The sequence below is a fragment of the Neopsephotus bourkii genome, unplaced genomic scaffold (genome assembly GCF_033783945.1).
Source record: "Neopsephotus bourkii isolate Nb327-2 ecotype Australia unplaced genomic scaffold, CSIRO-AGI_Nbou_v1 NB_1654, whole genome shotgun sequence".
In the NCBI taxonomy this organism is placed as follows: domain Eukaryota; kingdom Metazoa; phylum Chordata; class Aves; order Psittaciformes; family Psittacidae; genus Neopsephotus; species Neopsephotus bourkii.
In genome coordinates, this window is record NW_026902128.1 from 594,145 (window position 1) to 619,870 (window position 25,726).

The 25,726-nt window shown below is 45.3% G+C and overlaps 1 protein-coding gene across 1 annotated transcript in view; it reads left to right on the forward strand.

Annotated features, from left to right (window-relative positions):
• Positions 1–14,534: 14,534 nt before the first annotated feature.
• SLC7A14 (solute carrier family 7 member 14) overlaps positions 14,535–25,726 on the forward strand; it is a 30,379-nt gene continuing 19,187 nt past the window's right edge. The window contains exon 1 of the mRNA XM_061374785.1: positions 14,535–14,687. The gene's annotated coding sequence lies outside the window, so the exon portion shown is untranslated. The remainder of the gene's footprint in view (positions 14,688–25,726) is intronic.

Genomic DNA, 25,726 nt, shown 5'->3' on the forward strand with positions numbered 1-25,726 from the left:
ACCCCAAATCTTGGACTAGATACAGTTTTTAATTCTAAAACACAATTAGGTCATGATGGTGCTGGGCTGGCACTGAAGGGGCTCTAACCTGGCCATAATGACACATATTTTCTCCTATAGTTAGAAATGGATAACAGCTCACTTCTGGGAAGATCCCCTCTATAAAGGAAATAAAGATTAAGATAAAAAGAACTGATGAACCTCTTTCAGGTTCCTGAGTGTCAACAAAAAGCAAACTTGAGGCATTTCTTCAGCTGGATTTGATGATGGCAGTATCTACCCGCTAAGAAAGTAGCTGAGCTGAATCCCTTCCTGTAGCATGTTTCATGCCGACCACAGAAGGGAAGATTTGCTTACAAAGCAGCTGTTTTAAAGCCAACTCCTGACTTTTTAACTTACTGAATATTTGTTCCCTGTGACTGAAACTTCAGCAGTCTTTCTCTGCCAGAGCTAATATTTTAAATCGTGTATCTTAACATCATTTGCATAACTTTTTCAAACTATGTTATCATTATCCATGTCCTCCTATTTTGCATTCTGCCTAATCCCAAGGTCAATGAACTCAATAGGAGCCCCTTGATTTTTCTGGGCTTTGAACAAGAATTTAGACCCAACAAGAGAAGTCTGCCAGTAATGTGCTTCATTCGCCATGAGCTCTCACCTCTCTCCTATGTACACTGGACACTTGACAGCAGGACCACTCTTGGTTTGTTTTTATTCATTCTCTGCCATGTCTTTTAAACTTTCATCCTTGCTCAAAAAGCCAACAATTATGCTTGCAATATTCTTTCGTAAGGTCTTCCGCAGCTACAACAAAGTCTCCAGTCAAAATCTTAGTAAAATCTCTTCTAAAACATTCCTTTCCACAGGCATAAAGACATTATGGAGAAGATTCCTACAAGCACACCAGCCTTTCTGCTCAAAAGCTGCAGGAAATTCAGCTTTGTAAGCAGGAGTCACTCACCTGTAAGCCACAAAAGCAGAGACATGCCAAGAGGGATCATGACCTGAAGCTTGGTAGAGTTAATGGAAATGCTCTACCTGGCTCCTCTGAGCCTAAGCCCACCATGGCTCAGAGCAAAAGGTCTCATCCTGATCCTGCCCTGTCAAAGACCAATGGGCTCCTCTACAAACCATACAACCTGGGCTTCCTCACCCCTGCTTACTCCCAGGACTTTTGGACCAGGGCACATGTGCATTTCCAATTATATCTTTGCTATGGCAGGTCAAGGTGAAAGAGCAAGAAAATGGCCTTCAAATCACCATTGCTTCCATGTAGGCACATCTGTCAGAATTGTCATTATGAAGAATGTTGGTTTTGGTTTACATCTACTATCCATAAAACCCAACAGCAGCATGTATCAAGATGTCAAATTGACTTACCCTGATTTTATGAGGTGCCCTTTTGCACGTCATCTGTTCTATAAATAACATAGTTTTTAATTAAGTATCTATGAGCTGATGATTGATGAGTTATGACAAGTGGCAGGTATATATTAAATATTTTGCATACCAAATTACACAACAATGATGGACCTGTTGTACGTATATTACTGTTACACAGTGGTTCTACTCTGTTTCTGAGCTTCCTCCACATAAGAGTCTCAGTTTTCAGTTCAGGATGGGAACAGGACTGAAGCTGTCTCCTGTCGGTGGCCAAACAGCCCATTTGACAACCAACCTGATACAAAGCCAATCGCAATTTTGCTCTATATTAGTACACAAAACTTGTTTTTCACTGGTGATAGTTTTTGGACAGCTCATCCAGGAATTGCCTTCTGAGTCACATCCCATCTCCCAAACAGGAAGGTTCTCTGGGCTCAGCCTAAAGGAAAGCACACCCTCCCTCCGTGTCTGATAGGGTCTCTAACCTGTCAGAAACAGTTTCCTCAGGAAAGGATTATTGACTCTGAATTGCATCATCTGTGGCATGCAGCAATCTGAGATGATTTAGAGGATGTGAAGAATGGAGCACCCAGCTGAAAAGGTGGGGAAAATTTAGTAGACTAAATACACGGAATGAACTGAAAATCAACAGCAACACCAGGGACAAAACCAAATAAAAATAGAAGCCCTCCTTATGCTCTCAATAAAGTAACTGCAGGAAACTTCATTTTTTACTTGGTTTTCCCCAGTTTTCTGACTGCCATCCTCATCTGTAACACTTATAAAGAAAAAAAGTTGTTCCTCTAAACAAGACATTTAGAATTGAAGAACAGAAGAAGAGACTTGCTGCAAGCCCTCACAGGCCCACACATACCATGCTGCTGGACAGGGAGGACTCTCCACATCCTGCTGGGACAGCGCTGGTTTACAACTGCACACAGGAAGGTTTCCTCTGACTATGAGACACAAAAGGTAATCAGGCCATTGCATTCATGGATGTCTCCCGTTTAAGCACTGATCAGCCCAAATCCTGTTTCACTGGCTTGATTTGAAAAATTGCAGGTCAGAGCTGTCGGGCTGCAGGCTGTGCACTTGCATGCAGTGTATTTGTGTTTCCCTGAAGCTGCCTGGAAATACCCCTGTCCTTATAATGCAGAAAGCTGATGAGGGTTTTATTAAGAGAGCTGTTTTTCTCAGACCTTTAAATTGGGCAGGAATATTATGATTATTATTATTATTACTCTCCATAACAGTCAAATTGATAATAATTCTATGTTTCAGGTCACCTGCCCCATACTGGCAATGTTTACCAGCACAGCCCATGGGTGGGTGGGATTGCTGTAGGAAGCAGTGGACCCTCCAAGGGAGTGAATCAGCCCAGCTGAGCTGACTTGTGAGGCCATCAGCTGATTCCTGCCAGCTGAGCCTCTGCCTTCCCCTCCTGTGACTCATCCTCCTCTGAATTAAAGAGCCCCCAAACTGCAGGCTGAGTCACATCTGCTTTGAAGGTGGGAGCGTGGTGGCTTTTGTGTCACCCCTGCCTAGGGAGGGAGTGCTGAGGAGGAGGTCGCCTCTATGGCAGTGAACCTCGAGTCAGAGCTCTAAAAATAATAGTACTGAGAACATGAAAGGCCTCTGAGAACATGACTTCCCCCCCACCTCAGCCATCTCCTGTAACAGCACTTCAATACGCTCCTGCAGGGGAAGGGTAGACAAGTGGATGTGTGATGCATGGGATGACCAAGTTCCTGAGGACTGTAATTATACAGCATTAAAATGCACAGCTCTGCAGTTACATTTTGACAGAAAATTACAACCATAACAAGAAAAACTGTCAGGAAAGGACAACAATAAAGCAGCAAAAGCAGGGCAAATTCAGCTCTCATTTCAGTACGTATGGCTCCACAGCTGGATTTGGCTACTTGGTACCCACTGACAGATGTATATTACCCAATGGTCCTTCCTCCCAGAAGCAATATCACAAATTTCCTTGGAGATGGCATGGCTCTGGCTTCACATATGTGTATCTGAGGCTAGATTTCTGCTTCAGTGTTGGGTATGCATTTCTTCCCTCCCCACAGATAAATATTGGCTGCTTCTCCCAAAGAGAGGAACTGGTGGTTTATTCCCTGGCCATGCACAGCCTGCTGGGGCAATTGTTCTCCTCCTGCTCTCCCCTGGCCAACAGCAACCTGGGCTGCCTGTCCCCTGCTGCCTGTCTTCAAAATCATTAATTTTCATAAGGGAGAATATCTCCTTTAACTGCACAATGTCAAATGACTCTTCAATTTAAGTGCTCATTTGTTTTCATCAATCCAGAGCCAAGCTGCCACGCTGCTGTGCTATGAGACCAACTGGTAGCATTCCACTTGTGAATATGCTCAGACTTGGAAACACTCAGACAATCCACTGCCAGCAGTAAATAATTTCTTGTAAGGCATGGAAATCCCAGAAAAAAAATGGAGGATAGTCTTGGATAAGTGCTACAAATAGGGAATAGGGTAGGGGCTGTCACTGGTTATCCTTGAGGAACCTGTTAACCTGAACATCTGCATTTCCAAGTCAGACTAAACCACGCATCAGAAGATTGGGTTTGCTCAGATACTGCTTTAACATTCAATTTATTCAGAGTAATTCAGCTTCATTTGGGGAGTTGCAAATGAACTGTTACTTGCTCTGAGCCAACAAAACACTGGGGTTTCTTATTAAAGAAAATAGGGGAAAACACACATCTTGTCAAGCCAGTATTCCTTGTTCACCATCCCCTTCTCCAAAGACCAGCTCACAGAGAGAAACCTGGGACAAAACACCCAGCAGCAGTTGGTGATGCTCCACAGCAACTGTGCCAAAGCATAGCATATGTCGAGACTCATGTCCAGCAGGAAAAGGGAAATTATTCTGCTAAACGGCTATTTCCACAGTGGACAGTGGAAAGAGTGAAACACACAACATAACACATCTTCCTGCATCCTCTCCTGTATGCTTCATCACCAGAGACTTCATAGAAACTCCAGAATAAATTGGCTTTGTGATTTGGTGTGGGCACAAGAGGATAAAAATGGCCTGCAGGCGTGCAAATCTATACTGTATTTAAGGAACTGGTGCGTTCCCGTGTGAGAAATGGAGCATCAGGCAGCTCAATCTTCCCCATGAATGGGAAAGGAAAGCAGGAATTCAACCCTGTTTGTATGTATATTAGTCAGCAAGATGAGAGACGGGTTAAATAGCTGTTGCACACTATAATGTGTGCTATCCCATAGCAACATTTCATTATGCATAACTCTCCTTACTCCTATCTGTGCAATAAGAACACCCCAGGAAATTCTATCATGCTAATATTAGCAGGCAGATCTCCATTCAGATCTCAAACTAGTATCAGCACAATAAAGTTGTTAATAGAAGACTGATTATAATTTCTCCTTAAAGCATAGATCTGCTATGAAAAACATGTTGGTTTTAATCCCTTCCACTGCCATTGGTACTCCTGTTCCTCCTGCCTGAGCCCAGCCCTGCTGCAGCACAACAGGTAGCAGCAAAAGCCAGGCAGGTTCCAACCATCCCATGGTGTGACCAGTGCCACTGTGCAGGAGCAGCTTCTGGGTCAGGAGCAATCATTGCCATTTCCACAAAGCACAAACCAACTTTGTTGCTGAGGCCCTCAGCTTGATGTTTCCCGGTGGGAAAGACTCTCGCCCCAGTTATCCAGGCTGCAGAAAAGACAGTTCTGCACTCACTGGCTCAGCACCTAACTGTCCACCAATGTAAAGTGAATGGCAACTAGAAGCTGGGGATTTAAACCATTTTCATTAGGCCAGTGGAAAAACACTGAAGTATTAGCATTTTTAAAATGTTTGCTATACTGCGTATGTAAAAGATAATGATGATGATCACTAAGCAGAGGGATTTTCCTCCTTTCCTTTGTAGAGCTACATGATTCCTCTGCTGCTTAGGTTGGTTTGGTTTGCTTTCTCATGTTTCTGTATGGTCAAAAATTACCTGTAGCTAGCTTTGCCCCCCTGAAAACCCCAGCACATGCCATGTGTCCTGCGCCTGGCCAGGACACTGGGGATCCCTGTTGTCCCCAAGGGAAGCCACTGAGCCACAACACATCTCCTTTCCATGCAGCAGGACAGCGAGCCTGCAGCCCTGGCTGTGGTTTGATGCAGGCATTAAAACAAAGTTCAAATACTGTATTTTTCACAGGCCAAGTCAAACACAATACCCAAACAAGATGACTGTGGATGAGGGTGAGTGCACTTGGTGGATCCAGGATGTAAATGCCATCTCCAGCACTGGGTGGTAAGGACCACTAAAGGCTTATACCCTCCATGAGAAGAAGAAGGGATGGAAGGAGGGGTTTTCCCTGACCTCCTCCCCTGCCTGCAACAGGGGTCTTTTTCTAGCCAGGAGCTGTATAAGCCATGAGAAATGTGACTGAATCATTATGCTTCAGAGTACTTGCTGATCTCTGTTCTCATAAATCACGAAGGTAAATATAGATCCGTTATTGCCTGGGTTTATCAGGGTATATTTGAGCAGAAGCCAGGCTGTTGATGCTGTATGTGGACAAGGAGGACACACCCCTAGCATTAATCTGGTTTGTCTAATTGTTCTGCACAGAGGAGATGGCACCAGCTCCTTCTTCAGCACTTGTTTCCAGAGTCATTCAGTGCTTATTTCGTGAGACTGAAAACATGATCTTAGATGAGGTAAACCTTTCCATAAAAGCCATTAACTCCTCCATGCAAAAGCCCAGTGGACTTTTCCATAAGATGTAATTTCTAAAAGCCTGTCTTTAAAGTTAAGAGCCAGGAAAATAACAAATTAAAAAAAATAATCCAGAATGGATCAATGTAAGCATCATTTCATTTATGTACAATCCACCTGATTTCAAGAGCTACATCGTGTCTGTACCTGGCCCACTCCATTAAAACGTGTGGGTTTTAGCATGAGATCTAACTGAATTAGAAGCAATACTATTAGGTTTTTCTGCATTCTGGATCAACCTTTTTTTCTGCCTCCATACCAGGGGGAAAACTTTCCAATCTTTTCTCTGCATTGTAAGACAGAATTGCAGAATCTTTTTACATATTAGCTGGCACATCAGTGATGAAAAACATGCTGCCTAATATCCTCCCCCAGCACCTGCAGGAGCTTGCTTGAAGCCTATTTACTGCTAAGATGTGCATATTAATGTCTTGTTGTATTTGCCTCAACAAACAGAAAGAAAGCTATTTTAAGTTACTAGAAGACACACAAACTAATGAAAAACCCAGTCTTCATATTCTAGGGAAGCTGTCTGGTTCATGTTCCTTCTTTTGCAATAGTTTTAAAGCATCTTTGGGGTATTCTTATGGGCAGCACACACTCATGTATCAAATGAAGGTCATTAAAGGATGGCTGCCCATGCCCTGGGTACCTATGCCAGAGACCCAACATGAGGGAAGCCATTGCACCAAAGCCTGCAGAGCCATCAGCCACCTGGCTGGAGATCCCATTAGCAGCTCGTAAGTGAGCCTGGACCTTGGTCACTGATAATGGTATAATGAATACCAAATTAAAACCTAAAACTGTGCTACCACAGGTTACGATCTTATCAGCCTGCCCTGAAACCTGACCTGCATCGGGCCCTGCGGTTCTTGAATAGGTGATTTCAACTAATATGCAGCTGGTAATTCAATCCATGCCACTCTGCTCTTTGAAGCAGCACTCAGCCAAGGCTGCATTACGATATTAAACCCATGGTGACTTCAGAGGTATGAGCTTTGGCTCATCATCTTTCAGCTGAGATGCAAAATCAGGTTGAACAGACCTGGAATGACCTAGCCAAAATATCTTTGCTGAGCTTCAACTGAGAGGTTGCCTTTAGTACAAGGAAATCTGCAGTATGGTTTCATATGGATGTTTTTTGCTTTAAGTGCTGACCCTTCCTAACATTGCTCTTTCTTTGGCTTTAGCAGTAAGAAATCATTGGGGAACAACAGATCAATGGAAACATCAATGACAATAAACTATCAGATCAATATAGTCCTCTTTTTGTTCTGCAGTGTGCCAGCTTTGGAGCAGACATGTGGAGCAGTTCTGTGGAATAGCTGATACTACTATAGCTTCAGTCCGAGATGTGTTCACAAACCTTTCCTTTCCTGCAAGGCCTGCTCCTGGGACAACAGCAGTTACTCTGGACACGCAAAAAGCTACAGTTTTGTGAAAAACGAACAACAGACAATAAAGCCTCTTATTTGCATGCAAAGCAAATACACTCTCACAAACAGCAGCCTCTCGTCAAAACACGGGATGGGCAAAGCCCTTTTCATTATTAGCAGCAAGATGGATAAATCAAGCAGCCAGTTAAAATGCCTGGGAAGCACTCACATATCTTTCTCTCCCTCTCCTCCTCCCTGTTGGGGTTTGTTTTGTTTGTGGGTTTGGGTTTTTTTGGTTGGTGAGTTGGTTGTTTGGTTTGGAGGGTTTTAGGTTTGATTTTGATTTTTCTATTCAAGCAGAAATAGTTCAGTCTCTGGCTAAAATTTGGCAAGTAAATGCTAAAACAGTGAGAAGACCACTAATTTTAATCTGGTGCTCTCAGCAGTAGCAAGCAAGCTATTTGTGTACAAACCCAAAACAAAAATTGTGACCTAACGCTGCTTTCACTGAGGGTAACAGAAACAGCTTCTCCTGAGCCAGACCTGTCACCATAGTGTGTTGCAGGGGGGACAAATGGCACATGGATGCTCCCCAGCCCTGTATACAGCATAGGGGTACCACTGCCCCCTCAGGCCCCACCTCTGCCAGGTATGCAGAACAAGATGCAGGTGATGGGGAGCTGAAATGAGTCCAGGATAGGGGCCATGAGAGGCAATAAGGGGAAAGCAAAGGAGATCAAACACAGCCTAGTGTGTGCAATGTCCCAGCAGAGCAAGTCAGCCCCCTGATAACCTGCCAGAACAAGATGCCCTGCAGCAACAGATCTTTCCAGTCCCCTGCTCATTACAGGTGAGCCAGGCTATGTGTCCTCTGGGCAAAGCATTGCCCTCAAAGCATTACTACACTTTTAATACAACCATGTACAGCATCTGCTCCAATAGCAAAGAAGAAATGTTCTCTCTGAGCTCTTCACCAACAGAATGAGTCTCTGCCTAAAACTGGCCCATCATGGCTCCTGCTAGAACCCCAGTTTTATTGAGATGAGTAGATGGCTAAGCGAAGCAATCCTCTTCAGCTTCAGAGGCATTTCCTTACAGGGCATGTAAGTGGTGGCAAACACCACAACACACTACTCCAGACTAAGCACTGAACCACAGAATGGATCAGTACCAAAACACACAGACTGCATATCATACGTGGCATTAAACCCGAGGTGGCTGGCAGCTTTTGGAGAGCTTAAAGGCATCAAGTAGGTGCTGATTTTCTGGACAACACCTGAACAGAGTCAAACTCATGCCTAATACAGTCAGAGATGTTACCCTGTGGTGACTATATCCAAAGCCATGTCCTGCATGCGGCCAGCCAACAAATTCATCAAAGGTCCCTGTGCTGGTACCATTTTTGTGCTATGCCACATTACCTATTACTGTCAGAACAAATAACTAGGGCCAAATCCTGCCACCATCTGAACCCTTGTTACTTCAACTGAAATCTAGAAGAGCTAAACCCACCTGCAGGGCAGTGAGAACTGATCCTCAGTAATCTATCGTGTTTCACTTGATTAAGACATAATTGTCACTGCCTACGTGGTGTGACCTGGATGAATGGGTCACACTTATCAGCTACACAGCAGCCCAAAAGATTAACTTTAAAGCATGGGCTGCTTTAATGTTAAACTGTTCTGCCCGGTTTTGTTGTTAAAAGCAGTCTTCATTGGATGAGAAAAAAACTGTGTGTGGTCCTTTAAATAATGCAGCAGCCTCCGAACACTGAAACATGTAATTGTCTCTCGCTGGCAGCTGCTTTATCCCAGCCTGCCCAAAGGCACGGCTGCAGCCCTGCTGAAGCCCCTTGCCCAGTGTAGGAAGGGGAGCCCCACCAGGGACTGCAGCTCCCTGGCTCAAAGTGGGGTGTCCCCCTTGCATCCCCACCCCTTGCAGCTCCCAGCCCCACCACATGGGTCTTTATCTGCCTGGGGCCAAGGTTAATGTATCTGTTCTGGTACCAGTGGGAGCTCTCCGTCGGGGGCAGTGATGGCATCACCAAAGGGCATCGCTTGTATTGCAGGCACCAGCGACAGCCTCCAGCCAGGGGAGAAGCCATAGGAACTAGGCTTGGGCTGTACGTTTGCATACGGCTTTGAAAGGGATTTCTTTAATGCTCCATCACCCCATCTCTATCTGAACAGGGAATGTGTCTGATGGATGCATTACCTGTCTTCTCAGCTCGACCTGGCATGGAAGATATGGAGCATGAAAGAAAGAGGCTGGGAGATATCTTAGCTGGATAAAATCAAATGGCAAAACATCCCCAGGCTGGGATTTCCCCCCAGTTTCTGTCCATACCCACACACCACTGAGGTTCCCAATCCATACAGGGCAGTTTATGAGGAACATCCACACAACCGTTTTCTTTTAACCTGCCCAAGATGTCAATTACCAGGGCAGAATAACTCTGCCCATTGCCCTAGGCAGAAAAGAATCCATGGCCAGTTCCACTACAGACAAGTAACTTAAATAATGAAGAGGGTGCCCTGGGAATGCTGGGCTCATCCACTACCCAGCTGTGTCAGGGCTGCAGTCTGGGACTGTAAGGGGCAAGACCTCATGGGGTCAGGGAGGAGGGAGGTACAGTTTGCCATTCCAGGCACTTTCTTCCATATCCCCAGCTACAGCATCTATCCAGCTGAATTGCCTCAGTGAAGTCAGGATCCCATAAAGCACATAGAGAGAATCCCTCACCCCAAAAAATTAGAGCATGTGCAACCAACTTACCTGCTGAGACTGGACAATACTTCTGTGATCGTTTCGCAGCACTGGGACTACAAAGACCAATGAGGTTTACCCAAGAAACCTGTTGTAGAGCCAGTAACATAGTAAGGTTTTCTAAGTCTCAAGTCAGGGGTTTAATTACAGGGCTATCTTTCCTCATGCTAGTATTCATCGTAGCACTAGTCATCAACAAGAGATGAGACAGCAAGATTAATCCCTCTTCTTATCCTTCTATATTAATGCCTCCATCACTCTGACCCCTATAAGATACTGACTGAGGTTCCAACTGCAAAAGAAATAAAAAGAGTGGCCAAGCATTCTGGCCATGTTTCTAAAAATACCAGCACCTCTGCAGGGCTCCATCTGGTCTTTGCTCAGAGACACTGTCAACTGAACTTTGCACTGGACATTCAGGAGCTAATGCTATTCAGCAAGTTATCGTTATGCCCCAGACCAAACTGGAGTGAGGACACTTGCCAAAGCCATGAACATGAGTTATCAGACATGCAGAATGAGCAGGCAGAGGTCTAACCAGCTCCCATCACTACATCCCAGTGGCTGCTTAATAGGATGTCCCTGTGCCCCCTGGTGCTTGCAGACCAAAGCAGTGCTTTTCAATGAAATATCAATCTTTCCTAAGAGCCAGCTGACAAGCTCTGACCGCCTTTGCTCAATGATAAGCATGTGATGGAGACTGTGCCTTCAGCTCCACTCATTGAACAGGAGCTGCTGGAGGGGACGCAGCCAGTGCACACAGACACAGAAATGGCAAGGGAAAGATGCTGTGGCTTCTCCCTCTCAATGCTCACTGGAGTTCAGGAGTAAACATTTGAAAATGCATACTAATTTTCACTTGTGTCAATTTAAAACGTAATTTCTGACTGGAATTTGATTTTATGCCAAAACAGTTTTTCTTCTCCAACTTCATTTGTTTCAAATAGCTTTCTCTTTGGAAACACAACCCAACTCAATGTGGCTTTGCAAAACCAACAAAAACCAAGCACACATGTTGGCAGTCCAATGTAAACCAAAGGGGAACTCGAGTTATTTCTCTTGAACAGGACATTAGTCAGCTTTGATGATGTCAAAACATTTTGAGAAACAGCACTAAGGAAAACTCATCAAAATAAAGGAAATAAAGATGAGTTTTCCTTTCTGAGGAGGTTTCATAAAAGGAAAGATGCCCCCTACGGTGAGGATGCTGGAAGCCACAGAGGGACTTGGGAGCCAGCAGGCCAAGATCATGTTGACTGTCCTAATAAAAAGCTCTGCAGACAAAGAAATAGCCCAGAAAACTGCAGGAACCATGGTACTTAAATGGCACAATTAATTAGTCACAGATTACACAAGTATGAGGGGATTATGAGAAAGGTAAACAAATGTTTTAATAAAAGGAAGAAAGCAAATCAATCAGGTGGCTTCTTCTCATGTGTATTCACTCACAAAAAAGAAAGTTATGACCCACAGAACTGCAAAGATTATATGTGATGCTGATAAGCAAAACAGCCAAGAATACAAGATAACAGCTGGTGGAGATCCCTGCTAGGAGGTTAGTTACTGAGGCCAAAGCCTTGGTCACATTCAGAATCAGACTAAGTATTTAAATGACCAGTCAGACAGCCATGTACCGTTACAGAAAGATGGGCAGAAATTGTTTTGGAATGGGCAAATTGGGCAGTGCATAGGGACAGAGGAAATTCTGCTGCAGAAGTATCATCGTGTGCTTGGATGCTATGGGAAATTTCACCCTAATCTGAGGGTGATCTCACTGATGGGCTTGATCAAGAGGGTAACTTGGCCTCATGCAGTTCTTCATCCAGATGATAGACTCACAATCAACTTGAAGAGCACCATTAGAGGGATAGCTGTAGAAATTAATCTTCCTGTAAGACTGGAAGTTACAAAACTCATGAGAACAGAGTGAGGATTAATAATAGAGAACTTAAGTAAGCATCTGACAAAATATTTGTGCTTTTTATTACTCAAGGTGATTTTATTAGGAGGACAGGTTGGATGAGGCTTTGAGCAATCTGCTGTAGTGGAACCAATGCAGGGGTTGGAACTACATGATCTTTAAGGTCCCTTCCAATACAAACCATCCAATGATGGTAGGATAAGGTGGTGAAACATTGTTTTGGCTGGCTAACGATAGGTACCACTGGATAAAACAAAGGCAAATGGATAAAACACATACTCAGGCTGGACTGTAACAGCATCTGGAAAACTATTACACAGACATGTCTGATGGAGCAAGAGGTATGAGCAGTAGAGGGAAGGTGGATGGCAGGGATGGCGTTGTACTGCACAGTGATTTGTACAATCTTGCGTGCTACAAGTATTTGCTAAGAGGACACAAAAGGGCCTCTCTGCTGCTACCAAATAAACTGCAATAAGCTGGATGTGCTGACAGCCCCAGCCTGCAAGTCAGCCCTCAGGGCATGCTGTCCCATGCTCCAGTACACCAGCCGCAAGGAATGAATATGACTCAAACGACTCTGAACTCATACACGCAGGGAAGTCCACTTAAAACTTGGCCACACTGACAATCGTTTCAGAAACACACCCCACCTATGTCTTTTACCTACGCTACAAGCACCAGGAAGTTGGATGTGAGCACAAAAGGCTGGTGGTGCTGTCAGCTGGAGTCCATCACAGTCTTAAAAGTGCTGTGAAACAAGGTGCAATAGCAGATGGAGAAGCTTTTCTCTTTTTCTCAGATTTAGTCAAAGGGAAGCTCCTGAGATCAGCCACCCACAGCTGCACCCAGTGTCCACAGACTGAGCAATAGCAGCTGGGGAAGCCATTGAGTGAGAAGAGAAACAGCAACCAAATGGGAAGCACGGGGACTACTGGCAGGGACAGGAGAGCAGTCAAAGAATAAGGAAAAGAACAGAAACAGGGTTTCAAAACTGCTGGTTGTGAGGGGAGTAATCAGCTGGCTGCACTTCGGCCTCAAGAAGGGTTTTTCTGCTGTACACTGTGTGGTGGGATGTGTGCTGGCCAGGGTGGCAGGAAGGGAATGTAACATCTTGTCATCCTGTAATGACACCTACTACTGTCCAGCAGTAACCTGGGAGAGGTCTTTTCTATTCCTGTTTGGGAAGAGGGGCTGTAAAGACACTTCTGGGTGGGAAAGAAGAGAGGGAGGTAAAGCTAAGCTGGAGAGAGGAAAGGGTCAGGTAAGAAAGTGGGAAAATGATGACACTCATCTGGAAAGCCATAAAAAATACCACAGAAATCAAGGCTGGAAAGGATATCAGAGATGACGTAGTCCACTTTCCTGCCCAAAGACAGGATGATGGACATCCTGGCTAGGTTTCTCTGTGCAGTGTTTCTGTCTGCATATCCCCAGAAGACTACTGCCATTGATGTAGCTCCTGTCAGGGTCACTCACATTAGCCAGGTGTTGGTTTCCCAAATCGAACTGAAGTTGAAGGTTTACACCTTTCATTCCTACCAGCAGATATTTATTTTGGTGTTTAGAGAATGAATGGCTTCTCTGCACATTAATAGCTTCTATTACTGCATCTAGGAAAGGGTCCTATTAGACATTATAGTGTGAAGCTGTAGCACAGACTGAAATCTGATCCTGGAGGTATACAGAGGGAGCGTTTCTAGATGGAGCTAAATAGCATGAATCAAGACAGAAAAATGTGATAAGGAATCGTCTTGAACATGAATTCCAGCTATCCTCAAAAGCAGCTATGGATATAAAATATAAAATACACCCTGGACCTGATACCCAGCTCCTCCCAGCCAGGCCATGCAGGGGGTTGGACATCCCCGCAAGCAGCAAACCACAAAACATGATTTAAGTCCTAATTCTGCCTGTTACAGAATTACAGCATTAGTGCCCCAAGGTACTAAGGCTCAAGGAGAAAGCCTCCAGCCCTGGAGTGAGGAAAGCCCCGCTCTGGAGGAGGCATCCGGAAAGAGTTATTTTTCAGCAGCGGCTAATATGGGGGAGGCTGCCCTCAGCCCTGAGGCCACTTGAGCAGGCGGGGGGGACTCGGCGAGTGGGAACGTGGCCGTGGGGGTGCAGCCCAGCGCAGGCCGGTCTCCAGAGCCCGGCCAGGCTCGGATCGACCCACGGGTATTGCCGGGCGATCACATGCGGCAGGCGGGGAGAGAGCAGGGAAGGGGGAGCGCTGAATAATTGAGGAGCTGCAGCGCCCTCCTCCCTCCCTCGTCCTTCCCTCCCTCCTCCTCCATCCATCCCTCCCCCTCCATCCATCCCTCCCTCCCCCCGCCCTGCGTGCGCTGCCGGGAGCCGGGATCGGCGGATCCCAGCGCAACCCCCCCTAGCCCCTCCGGCTGCAGCATCGCAGCCGCCCCGCCGGGGTGCTGCTCCGCAGAATCGCCCGCCCGCTGCCCTCCGCGCCGGCGGTGAGTGCTCCGCGGCACCGGGGAAGATAAGCGGGGTGGAGGGAGGGTGGGAAGGCGCTGCCATCCCCCGTCTGGGGTGAGAGGCTCGGAGCCTCTCCGGGTGCAGGGGGCAGGCTGCGAGCCCGGGCGAGGGCTGGCCCGCCGCCACTCGCTGGGAGTGGGAGCGCGGCCGCTACGACCACCCCCCCCCCCACCGCCCCACGCACACGGTTCTGGCTTCTACCCTGCTCGGGGCCGGCACGACAAGGGGAGCGCCCCGGGTCCTCCGGGCATGGGGAAGCGGGCCCGGGAGACCCCAGCCCGATTGTGCATCCCCGGCTGGGCTGAGGCCCCGTGTTTACAAAGTGTCGGGGCACTCACCGCGGCTAGGGGCGTCAGGGATTGATAGGAAAGAAGAGAAAAAAAGGAGCGAGGAGCAATACCGGGTGGTCTGACAGAGGCGAAGCTTCGCTACAGGTTACTTTACGAAACACGCGAGGGGCAGGTGGGGAAACGGCGGGCAGGGGGGCAGGAGGCAGAAGAGGAACCCGAGCAGGAGAGAGCGGTGGAGGACGCGAGGGCAGGTAGACCAGCGCGGGACGGTGCTGGGGCACGCGCAGCGCCGGGCTGGCGCTGTCCTCGGTGCTGAAGCCCCGATGGGGCGACTCAGGCCCTCTCCGAGGCCATCCCCCGACGGACGCGGCTGGCCCACGCACACGGGCCCGATTTACGGCTCCGTCCTCCCGCCGGCGATTGCAAAACTCCCTCTGACTTAGACGCTGGTAATGGAGTTAAGCTTCCTCTTTACGTCACCCCTGACTCGGTGCTGTTTATTGATTCCACACGGGTATTTTCAAACTGCCTAATACGAACCGTCTGCCCACCCCAGCCCCTGGTAGGTGTGCTTCAGCATCATGGTATTGAAAATTCTGGTCGCTTTTCTCAGAATTGATTTCCAGATCAGGTTCTTGTGGCCTATTAAATGCTAGTTTATACAGATCGGCTTCGTGCCTTCCTGTCACAAGCTGTACTGAGAACGCCCTAATGTAGGACTACCTAAATCAACACAGGCTCTGGGGAGAAGTAGAAAGTAGTATTACTCTGTTCAACCCCAGAGAAGACTTTTGGCTCAAAAGGGCCGTGGCTGATTTAATCTAGCATAATAGCTAATAAATCCTCACAATGTCCCTAAGTGGTAGGCAAGTACATTTTAGCATGCCAAGGCATTTGTTTAATTGCCCCCAAACTGTCATGAGACTGGAAGTCTGATTGCTAAAGATATTTATATGTGTTCATTTTGTCAGTACACATTGCTAAGGCATATGAGTTGCAGTAATTGAGCAACATATTGTAAACAAACATTAAAACCTCAAACAAACCAAAACAATACCAGACTGAAAATTTACCTAGATTAAACTGATTAATTATCTATTCTTAAAACATACCGCTGAGTGGTGCATCCTTGTTCCATGAGATCAGAGAAGTAAGGGGGTCCTGCAGAGGTCCAAGACCAAAGTGCTGTTTCCCATTTTCATCTGTCAAAGGTGCTGAACTCTGCTGACAAAACAGAGACTGATGAATAGTAAATGACACTGACAAAGAATCTTGGGTCCTCTCAAAGTAAAGTCAATGTACAGTACATCTGGGAGTAATATCTGCAATAGGACAAGGTGTTGAATAAAACCAGGGCAGGGAAAAAAAAACCCAACCCTTTGTTCAATTGCTGCTTAGTAAGAGGAGATGCAAGAAGCAAATTTTACCTGAGCCCTTGGAAACTGAAGCTGCTGGAATACAGGAGACATCAACAAAAAATACAGTAAAATTGGAAGTAAAAAAAAAAAAAAGCAGCAAAGCTAAAGCCTGTCAAGGGGCAGAGAAAGGCCACTGTAAGTGGAGGAAATACAGCACTTGAGCAAGTCACTTCATTGAAAAGAAGGGTAGGAGGTGACTTGCTTCTTGAATCTAAGAGCCTCTATAGAAATTACTAGGCACTGAGTTATTCCTCTGTCTGCCAAAGAAAGGCACAACATGAGCTAATGCTGAGACACTAAATGCCAAAGCATTCTGTTTTACGTGAGGGATCACATTTTTGAACAGTGGAGAGCTGATGACCTGATGAAGAAGTTATCAGAAAACCTGCTGGATTCTCCATCTGTCGATGTCAAGACTTGATGTCCTCCCACAAGATAAGACTTAGCCAAAGCAAGTCATTGGGCTCCCCGCAGGAGTAATTGCCTGAAAGTTAATGGCTTGCGATTCAGACCAAATGAAGTCAGTGTACTTAATGGTACCTTTGATCCTTAAATCCTCGAGCTAGGTTCAGAGATGTATAACTTTGCTCCCAAGTGCCCCAGCCTCCCCCTAGACAAGTACAACATTCCCAGCAGGTGAGATTTTCGACCACAAACCAAGAGCAGAACAAATGCCTGACCAAATTATATTTTAATCACACAGTTTTCCAACTTGTTTCATCAATTAACTCTCCCTAAAAAGAACCATTTTCTTTCTGAATATTTCAGTAAAGTGAAGCAATTTACAACAGGACTCATTCTCCTTAGGGAGTCAGTCATGACTCCCACATCAAGACATATCTTACCCTTTTCTAAGTTTTTAGGATTATATGAAAATGATGAAAATTCGTTCTTAGTGGAACTTCAGAATCTCAGATGGGATCGTATCAGAAAGGATTCCAGCCCAAAATATTTTAAAGGATATATTAATAGGCTGACTTCCTGCTACTTCCTTCTTGAGCACAAGACAGTCTGTTTTCTCAGTTCTGAAATCACATACATATAATAAGATTTCATGCATCTTTCCTTGAAGGCAACAGGAGTTTTTCTAGAAAATTCAGTGAGAACAGGATAACCGCTCAATGCCTAAATCAGTGGATTTCCTATGAAGCCCTGCAATATTCAAGCAAAAGCAATAACAGTAAGAACTTACACAAACATAAATATGATCTTATGCTCTGCATGGGAAAAAAAAAAAACAAACAAAACCAAAGATGATAACAGAATAGTCTGTAACAGAATACACTTAGTCTCTTGGACTTCTTAGCCCTCAAATAATCAAGTCTTTGCTTTCAGAGTTCCTGAGCTATTAAGATCATCGTAATGTGTATGTTCAAGCAACATGTTGTTGTTTGACTTATTAAGACATTATAAAAATAAGGACGTAAGAATGTAAAAAAGAATCAAATACTTATTCATGTGTGTGGTAGCGGGATCCATGGTCACACATGAAAACTTCAGCAGAAAGGTAGCATGTGTGTCTTTCACATTGATTAAAAAATGAAATAATTAAAAAAAAAAAATCACTCCCATATTGGGCTCTCTATAAAATATAAAGCCACAGATGGGTCTGAACTTGTCATTCTTGTGAGAGACAGTGTATCTAGGGTTGCAAAACAGTCTAGAGTCAAGAAATACAGTAGGCATTTTAAGCTAGTTCCCATAGATATGAAAACCTAACCAGTGTCTCACCTCAGTCCAGGCTGACTCTGCTGAACTCATTAAACCGCCCACAGTGCAAATGGCAGCAGATTCTGACTTAGATCCATGAGCCACAGAGATTCCTAAAACATTTTTGCTTTACAAGGGTGAGATGTAGCTAAGCTGTGGTTGTCAGCTGGAAACTGCCTTCTAGCACCAAGCGATTGTTCTCCTGTGTACCTTTGCTTGGCTCATTGAACAGCAGCCCCGCCTCTAGACTATGTGGTCATTGGCACAGGCCTGGGTGCTCCAGCTAGCGTTGATGCTGCCACCATAGCCTATCCCTTCCTTTCACCAGGCTAGGACTAGGAGAAAATTATTTTTTCCCTGCAATAAAACTGTCAGAGTGAAGCCCAGGCACTTCTGAAACAAAACCAATGAGGTGGAGCCATGCAGCACATGACTCTGTTGTTTCCCTTCCTCTGCATGGCAGCTGTATCAATAATTTACTGAAAGACACAGTACCATAAACTAAGTCTACCTTGCACGTGAACAAAAGAAGAGCTTTTGTGGCACAGGTTTTCCAAGCACCACATCGTGTTTCTGAGAGGACAGTTACAGGAGCAACTAGTTTGTTGCCTATAGGGAAATGGGTTACTGCTGCCACACTACAGGTGTCTATGGCTGCAAGTATCTGTATCAAAACTTTAGGTAAATGTCTACAAAAACAAATGGGAGGGGTTGAGGGCAGCCCCTCTAAGCAGCCACCGACTCTTGCTTGTCAGCGACCATGACCTAAGCCAGTGGTTTGGTCCGCTCTTCCTGCAAGTCATCAGCTCCCTGAGAGCAGACCGGGTTTTACTCAACAAAGTTTTTTAAACCTGAGGGTAGCGACACCCCGTTGTGCCAAGACACCATTGGTACCTCTGGGCACATTCACTCCCAGCAACACAATTTAGCTTTAAACATGTTCTTGAGCATTATTGAACCAGGTTTTAATGATGGATTTGTTGAGACATACTAAATGAGAAACTGCTCTGTGGAGCACAGCAATGCCAGGGTGGCTTCCAGGTGACATTTGGACACCCTAGTATAGCAGTGAAGGAAATGTGCGCTTCTCCTGGCTGTCCTTCATCCTCGGCTGGGAACAGGCAGAAAGCATCAGTGACAGGTCTCACACTGCTCCAGCCTCACAGCAAGGTGCTTGGGAAGCATCTGGGTATGCCAGTGCCTTGTCTAAGGCACATGGGCAGCGGCAGGTGTGTTCCACTCATTAACTGGCTGTGGAAGCAACAGGGATCAAGAATGTGCAATTAATAACTAGGGTCACCAGCTCTGCACACAGTAAATTAAGACAGAAAGAGGCAGTATGTTCAGTTCCTTTGTCCAAGAGCTCCAGCACAAACAAGAACTACAGCAGTCATATTTCAGTGGCACTGCTCTCTGCTCTTAATTACATGTGGGCACACCAGTCGAGTTACACTTGCCAGGCAGGGCAGCACAACATGAGGACACTGTACGCACTGTAGCTGCGAGACAAAATGTGTTGCCTCAGGGAAAGAAGTTGGGGTTTGGGGCCTTGCCAGTAAGGGAAGCTAAGAGCAAGTATGCATTTAGCTACCAGAGCTTCAATGGCAAGGAAATTTAAAGCTAATCATGCTGGCTCATGCTGATTCCTGTGCTACACAAGGACATCTCCAGGCAGTGTGTGTGCATCACTCAAGAATCTTATAATACCCTAATTTTATATGCTATTAGCATTTTTAAGAACATACAATTCTTCATTTAATTCTTCTTTACTGGTGCCATCCTAGATGCTGATTCAGTCTTGTAACTCAATGGGAAATGTCAGAAAGCCCTCGTGCTACAATGCCCGCTATTACTCACACTACACACCGCATAGGAGTTGCTATGCATTTGCCTAACTGACGATCATAGAATTGTTTAAGTTGGAAAAGACTTTTAAGATCATTGAGTCTAACCGTTCACCCAGCACTGCCAAGTCCACCTCTAAACCACGTCACTAAGTGCCACATCTACACCTTTTCTAAATGCCTCCTGGGATAATGATTCCACAACTTCTTTGGGAAGCTGGTTCCAATGCTTGGCAACCCTTGTGGTGAAGAAATTTTTCCTAATGTCCAATCTAAACCTCCTCTGGTGCAACTTGAGGCCATTTCCTCTTGTTCTATCACTTGTTACTTGGGAGAAGAGACCGATACATACCTTGCTACAAGTGATGATAAATGACTAAACCCAGAAACCTATTCTAAATCATCTTGTTTGATCAACTTGTGTTCACATTACTCATATAATGAGTTGAGTAGAAATGCAGGAGAATTAATCATGTAAGTCAAAGATGTTTTTTCCCAGTGAATAATAAGGATAAGCAGACAAATGTAATAAAAGCAGCAGGAGCTGCTATTCACTTCCTTAGAAGTGCATTGAATCTACCTCACATCTCTGCTGAGGAACCTAGTGACACAGGCTACAACCAGCCCACAGCTCTAGGTTCCCTTTTTCATATGCAAAAAAACCCCATTGATTTGCATATACTACTATTGCTTCTTCTGGAGCCTTTAGTAGGCTCAGGATTGAAGAATGTGTCATTCCAGCTGCTTCTGAGGAAAGCAGTTCTTTGAGAACCTCTCTTGCATTAATCAGGTGACAGACAAAATAATGGAAATGGGACAGCGAGGCATAATCGACTACATTTGTATATCCACTGATGGAACATGATAACTAATTAATGAGACCATGTGCGCACACAAAAGAGAAATGCATTTAAAGCCCAACAAGTGCTGAACCATGTTTGTAAGCCCGATGTGTTTACAGTGTAAAAGACCAGTTCAGAATCCTACTAGATTATTCCAGAAAGGTGGAAAGACTGCTGGTAAGTGAGATACAACATTGGGAGATAAAAAAACCCACCCAGTTTCCTAGTGGGGAATAAAGGAATCTGTATAAAAACAGCTATCTTCAAAACAAAAGAAGCAGCTTAAAATAGTGAATTTTTAGATCTTGTATTTGATACACAGGTAATTTTTTTGTTCTGGTTAGGATGACGAAGCCAGTGTCAAATTGGTACTTTATTCAAAGAGTTAATTTGTGGTTTTGCCACTGAAATGCAACATGCTACCCAGAAATGAAATAAATTGCCATAATGACATATCAACCAGACTCTCACAACAGTAAAAATCCATTTTGTTTAGATAAATAACCCATTCTGTGAATTATGTGGGTTGAAAAATGCTCTTATGTCTGGCCTGGAGCAAAGCATGATGACTTTCATTCTGTGGTGTAAAAGGGGGGATCCACAGAGGTAAAAAAAAAAAAAAGCAAGCACAACTGAGTAATTACAAACCTGCATGCTGTTGAAGCAAAGTTCTTTAATTAGTAATATTCTAGAACATACTATCTGATAATCCAGGTCTAAACATTTCAGTGATACAAAGGCAGCCCCTGTCCACTCTGATTGTGAGATTGGCTGCAGAAAGTGTGCATCTCAAAGACTGATGAAAGTATAATCCACTACCCCAAAATAAAAAAACAATCAAACCAGCATTGCATACACAAGGTTGCAACCACCCCACTGATGCCAATGGCAATCATACTGCCAGAGCAATATACACCTAGTACTGCAAACAGGAAACTCACTAAGATTTGGAGGAGATACCATACTATCAGGGAGATGCTTTTTCCTCTTGTGATAGCTCAGAGGCTAGAGCTGCTACTATCAAGACCAGGGGCAAAGCTGCAGAATCAAGTGCCAGCATATGAGACTAATCTTGGCTCCTGGGCACTCAGCTCATGATGTTTTAAACACCTGAATTTCAGAGGTCAGCACATCAGCCCTCGAAAGACTCTGAGCACCCAGACCTGTCAGCCCAAATTTCCTTTAGGAGTTTCATGTGTTCAACACTGCCATGGCTCGTGTCTGCAAAAGGATGGGGGATGCCACATCCGATAGCTGTAAGCATTGGTATCAATACCTGCGCTTCAATTGCAAAACCATGCAGCTGCCACAAATGTGCAGTTGAAGGTGCATGGAGCCGTAAGGGTCCTTCTGAACACGACCTTTGACAGGTACAAGAGCAATATTGTTTTCAGCAAAGAACAGCTAGGGGAGTGTCCTGGGTTCAGCAGTAGCAGTCATTTTTCTCCTTAGTAGCTGGTGCAGCGCTGTGGTTTTGACTTTCAGCCTGGGAACAGGGCTGATAACACCAATGTTTTTTGTTGCTTGCTCAGTAATGTTTAGCTTGACCAAGGACTTTGTGAGTCTCATGCTCTGCCAAGGAGGAGGGGAAACCAGGAGGAAGCAGAGACAGGACACCTAACTCAAACTAGCCAGAGGTATTCCATACCACAGCACGTCATTCCCACTATATAAACTGGGGGCAGTTACCCAGAAGGGCTACATCACTGCTTGGGTCAGGGTTTTGGTAGGGGGGTGGCGAGCTGTTGTATTCTCTTCCCTTGTTATTTCCCTTACCATTATTATTATTGGTGGTAGCAGCAGTGGTTTGTGCTATACCTTAGTTACTGGACTGTTCTTATCTCAACCCATGGGAGTTACATTCTTTTGATTCTGCTCCCCATCCCTCCGGGAGCAGCGGGGAGGAAAGGTCAGGGAGTGAGAGAGCAGGCTGCGTGGCTGAGTTGCTGGCTGGGCTTAAACCACAACAGGGAGCATTAACAGTTTTTAGCATGGCTTTTCTTCCACTTCCTTAAAAAAAAACAGCTGGATTAACCACTCATGCACTTCTGGTAGCTACATTCTCCATTTTACTGATGGAGGAACAAATTTAGTAATTTCATGCGGTTTCATCACTCTCTTAGAGGGAATCTATCAGAGCAGTTCCAAGAAGCTCCTGGTTGCCCATCTCCTGCTCAGCTCACCCATCTATTGATTCGTCATTTCCTTGCATTAGCAGTATCGTTATGTTTTTTAAGGCTTTTACTTTGCCGTCTCAAGACAACAATGACAAACTAGACCTTTTGGAAAATGTGCAAACTGATTATACCTCTTGCTCTGTAATTTTTTTTTCTTTCCCTTCTGGTGATTAAATAGCTTTCTTGCAAACACAGAGCACTTCATGAATATTGCATCGCTTACAGCTTGGCACTCACAGACGTATCTGTTATAAGTTCCCTGCACTCAGCCTTACACCACTCTGCACCATGAGGAATCATTGCTACCCATACAAAAAGGACAGAAAACAAGTCTCAGGCATAGGTCTGCCTTCTGCAGGCACAAAGGAGAAGGACAGCAGAAAAACTGATCTCTTGACGGGGGGTGAACTTACTGTCTAAGCAGAGGGGATGTGCCTGCTGGAATGCCCATGAGCGTCTTGGAAACGGTGAATGGTGCATTTGGTTTCCTTGCCCTGCGGGCTATAAATAAGAGCTATAGGTGCTCCTAATGCATTCAGCCTCTGGAAAAGGAGGAAAACACTGTTCCTTGCAGCCCTATAGCTGTTTCTCACTAGCCGGATGCTCCAGAGGATCCCAAGGGACCCTGACAGCCTGGGCCGACTGCTGATGAGGTTGGCATGTAATTAACCCTGTCAAAGTTTAGAACAACACGATGTCAAGGCATCTGCTGACCTCCACTACAGCTAGCTCCAATTTTACCTCTGAATGTGTTACTTCAGCTCCCATCTATACCTCACCCAGGCAGGAAGAGGAGCACTCAGCTACCTGACCCTCCTAATTGCTCACCTTCACAGACACACTGCCCGAAGATCAATACTCAAACACTGAACTAGCTATTTAGCTTAGGAAATGGGACCCAGCAGCTACAGGATAAATGGAACCATAGAATCAACTAGGTTGGAAAAAACCTTTAAGATCATTAAGTCCTACTGTTCCCCAGGTCTGCCAAGTCCACCACTAAGGAGCTTTGACATCTCTCACCCTTCCTTCTGCCTTTTCCCTGATTATTCAGGCAGGGCAGTCTCTGAAGGCTGGAGGGGGGCAAAAAGGGTACTGTCTATGTACATGCTACTTTTTGGGGGGGTTACATGTCTATGCTCTTTTGACTTTCACACTGGAGTCTAGAATACAAAGTTTAAGGACTCCTGGTGGCTGTCTCTGGATGCATGGCACCCTTGCTTTATGTCTTTGGTCGAATTAATTATTTTCTCTCTTAACTTGCTTATTTGTCAAAAAAGCCATCTTATAGCAGGGCTAATATTGGTAAAGCATTTAATGTGACACAGGGGAAAAGTGCCGTTCAACCCCTCCATTTCCATTTCGCTATGAAGACAAGGAAATATAAGAATTTCTGAACCCATTTTTTTACTTGATACAACACAGAAAGTTGGTCTTAAACCTGAAACGTATCACTAGTTTCATTTAGCAAGAATTTTAGTTTAAATTAACTACAGCTCCGTTTGCTCAAGCAAAGGTAAAAATGGAAAGATTAAAAATAATAACAGCCCCAAATTAACAGCAAAGGCTCAAGGCCAGATTGCTGAAGATGAACCCACGTGAGCAATGCTGGGACTGGCAGGAACCAGCCCTTGCTCTCAGCTCTGTGCCTGGCTTTTAAATCCCTTTAAGGAGAACTGATGATGGAGACAGAGCCAGCTTTTACAGTGCCAGCCCAGCTGGGGATCAACACTGTAAAACCAATCACATAAAACTCCAAATCAAATCTCAGTCGTAATGAAAACCTTAAGGTGACGACCAGCCCCGGCAGAAGGCATCCCTCTAGTCGGCTGCCTGCCTCTCACCGCATCGCACCACTGACGTCATTCCTCTCCCTGCTGTAGGAGCTGTAATGAGATTCAGTATCTCGTGTCTCTTCATACAAGTCTGCTTCACCGTTACCGAGCTAGTAATTAGAGAAGAAAGGGGAAGGGGAGCAGGGTAGTCAGGCTAGCATGTTTCTTCCTCTTTCTCTTGTCCTTCACCTGGGATTGCAGTGGGTTCGCTGCCGGGAGCTGCCTCTTGCATAATCTTGAGCCGTCTCTCACACTCCCTTCAGCCTCTGGGTCTCTCAGGGGCAATGCTGTATCCCAACGCGGCATGCAGCCCCTACACAGAGCGCAAGGGGAGTCTGAGGGCTGTTGTTCCTGCACTGCAAACATCTGTGTTACTATTTTTGAGGTCCACAGCAGGCACTGCCTCAGGGTTTGACAGGAACCTGCTCTAACCCCACATTTATGTAGCACATCTCTGGGCAAGGAGGAAAGGGCTTTCCCCACAACACCCATTGCAGCAAACTGAGTGCTGCTGTCCTGCACACTGGGGCCAGGGCCATGCCAACCCAGCTGCTGCTGGGGCATCAGCAAGTTCTTCTCTACAGTAATTACTTCTGTGAGCCACAAAAACCAGAGGAAATACAACCTTTTCCTCTTAATGAGTGCCCTTTCCTGACTTTCCATCAATATACCAACAGGAGCTCTCTTTCTTCATTCATTATTGTCAATGTTCTGTTTCTTGTTGCATTCCCAGTGTTTTTAGTAGAGGTCTTTGCTTAAGAATACTGTTATGGACTCCTGAACAGGGGGTAGTCATTAACAGAAAAATCAAATTAGCCATCCCAAAGCACAGATGAGGCATGGGGAAGCTCATCCGGGGAAGCTGGAGCTGTGGAAGGTGATGAGGATTGGGCAATGCTGG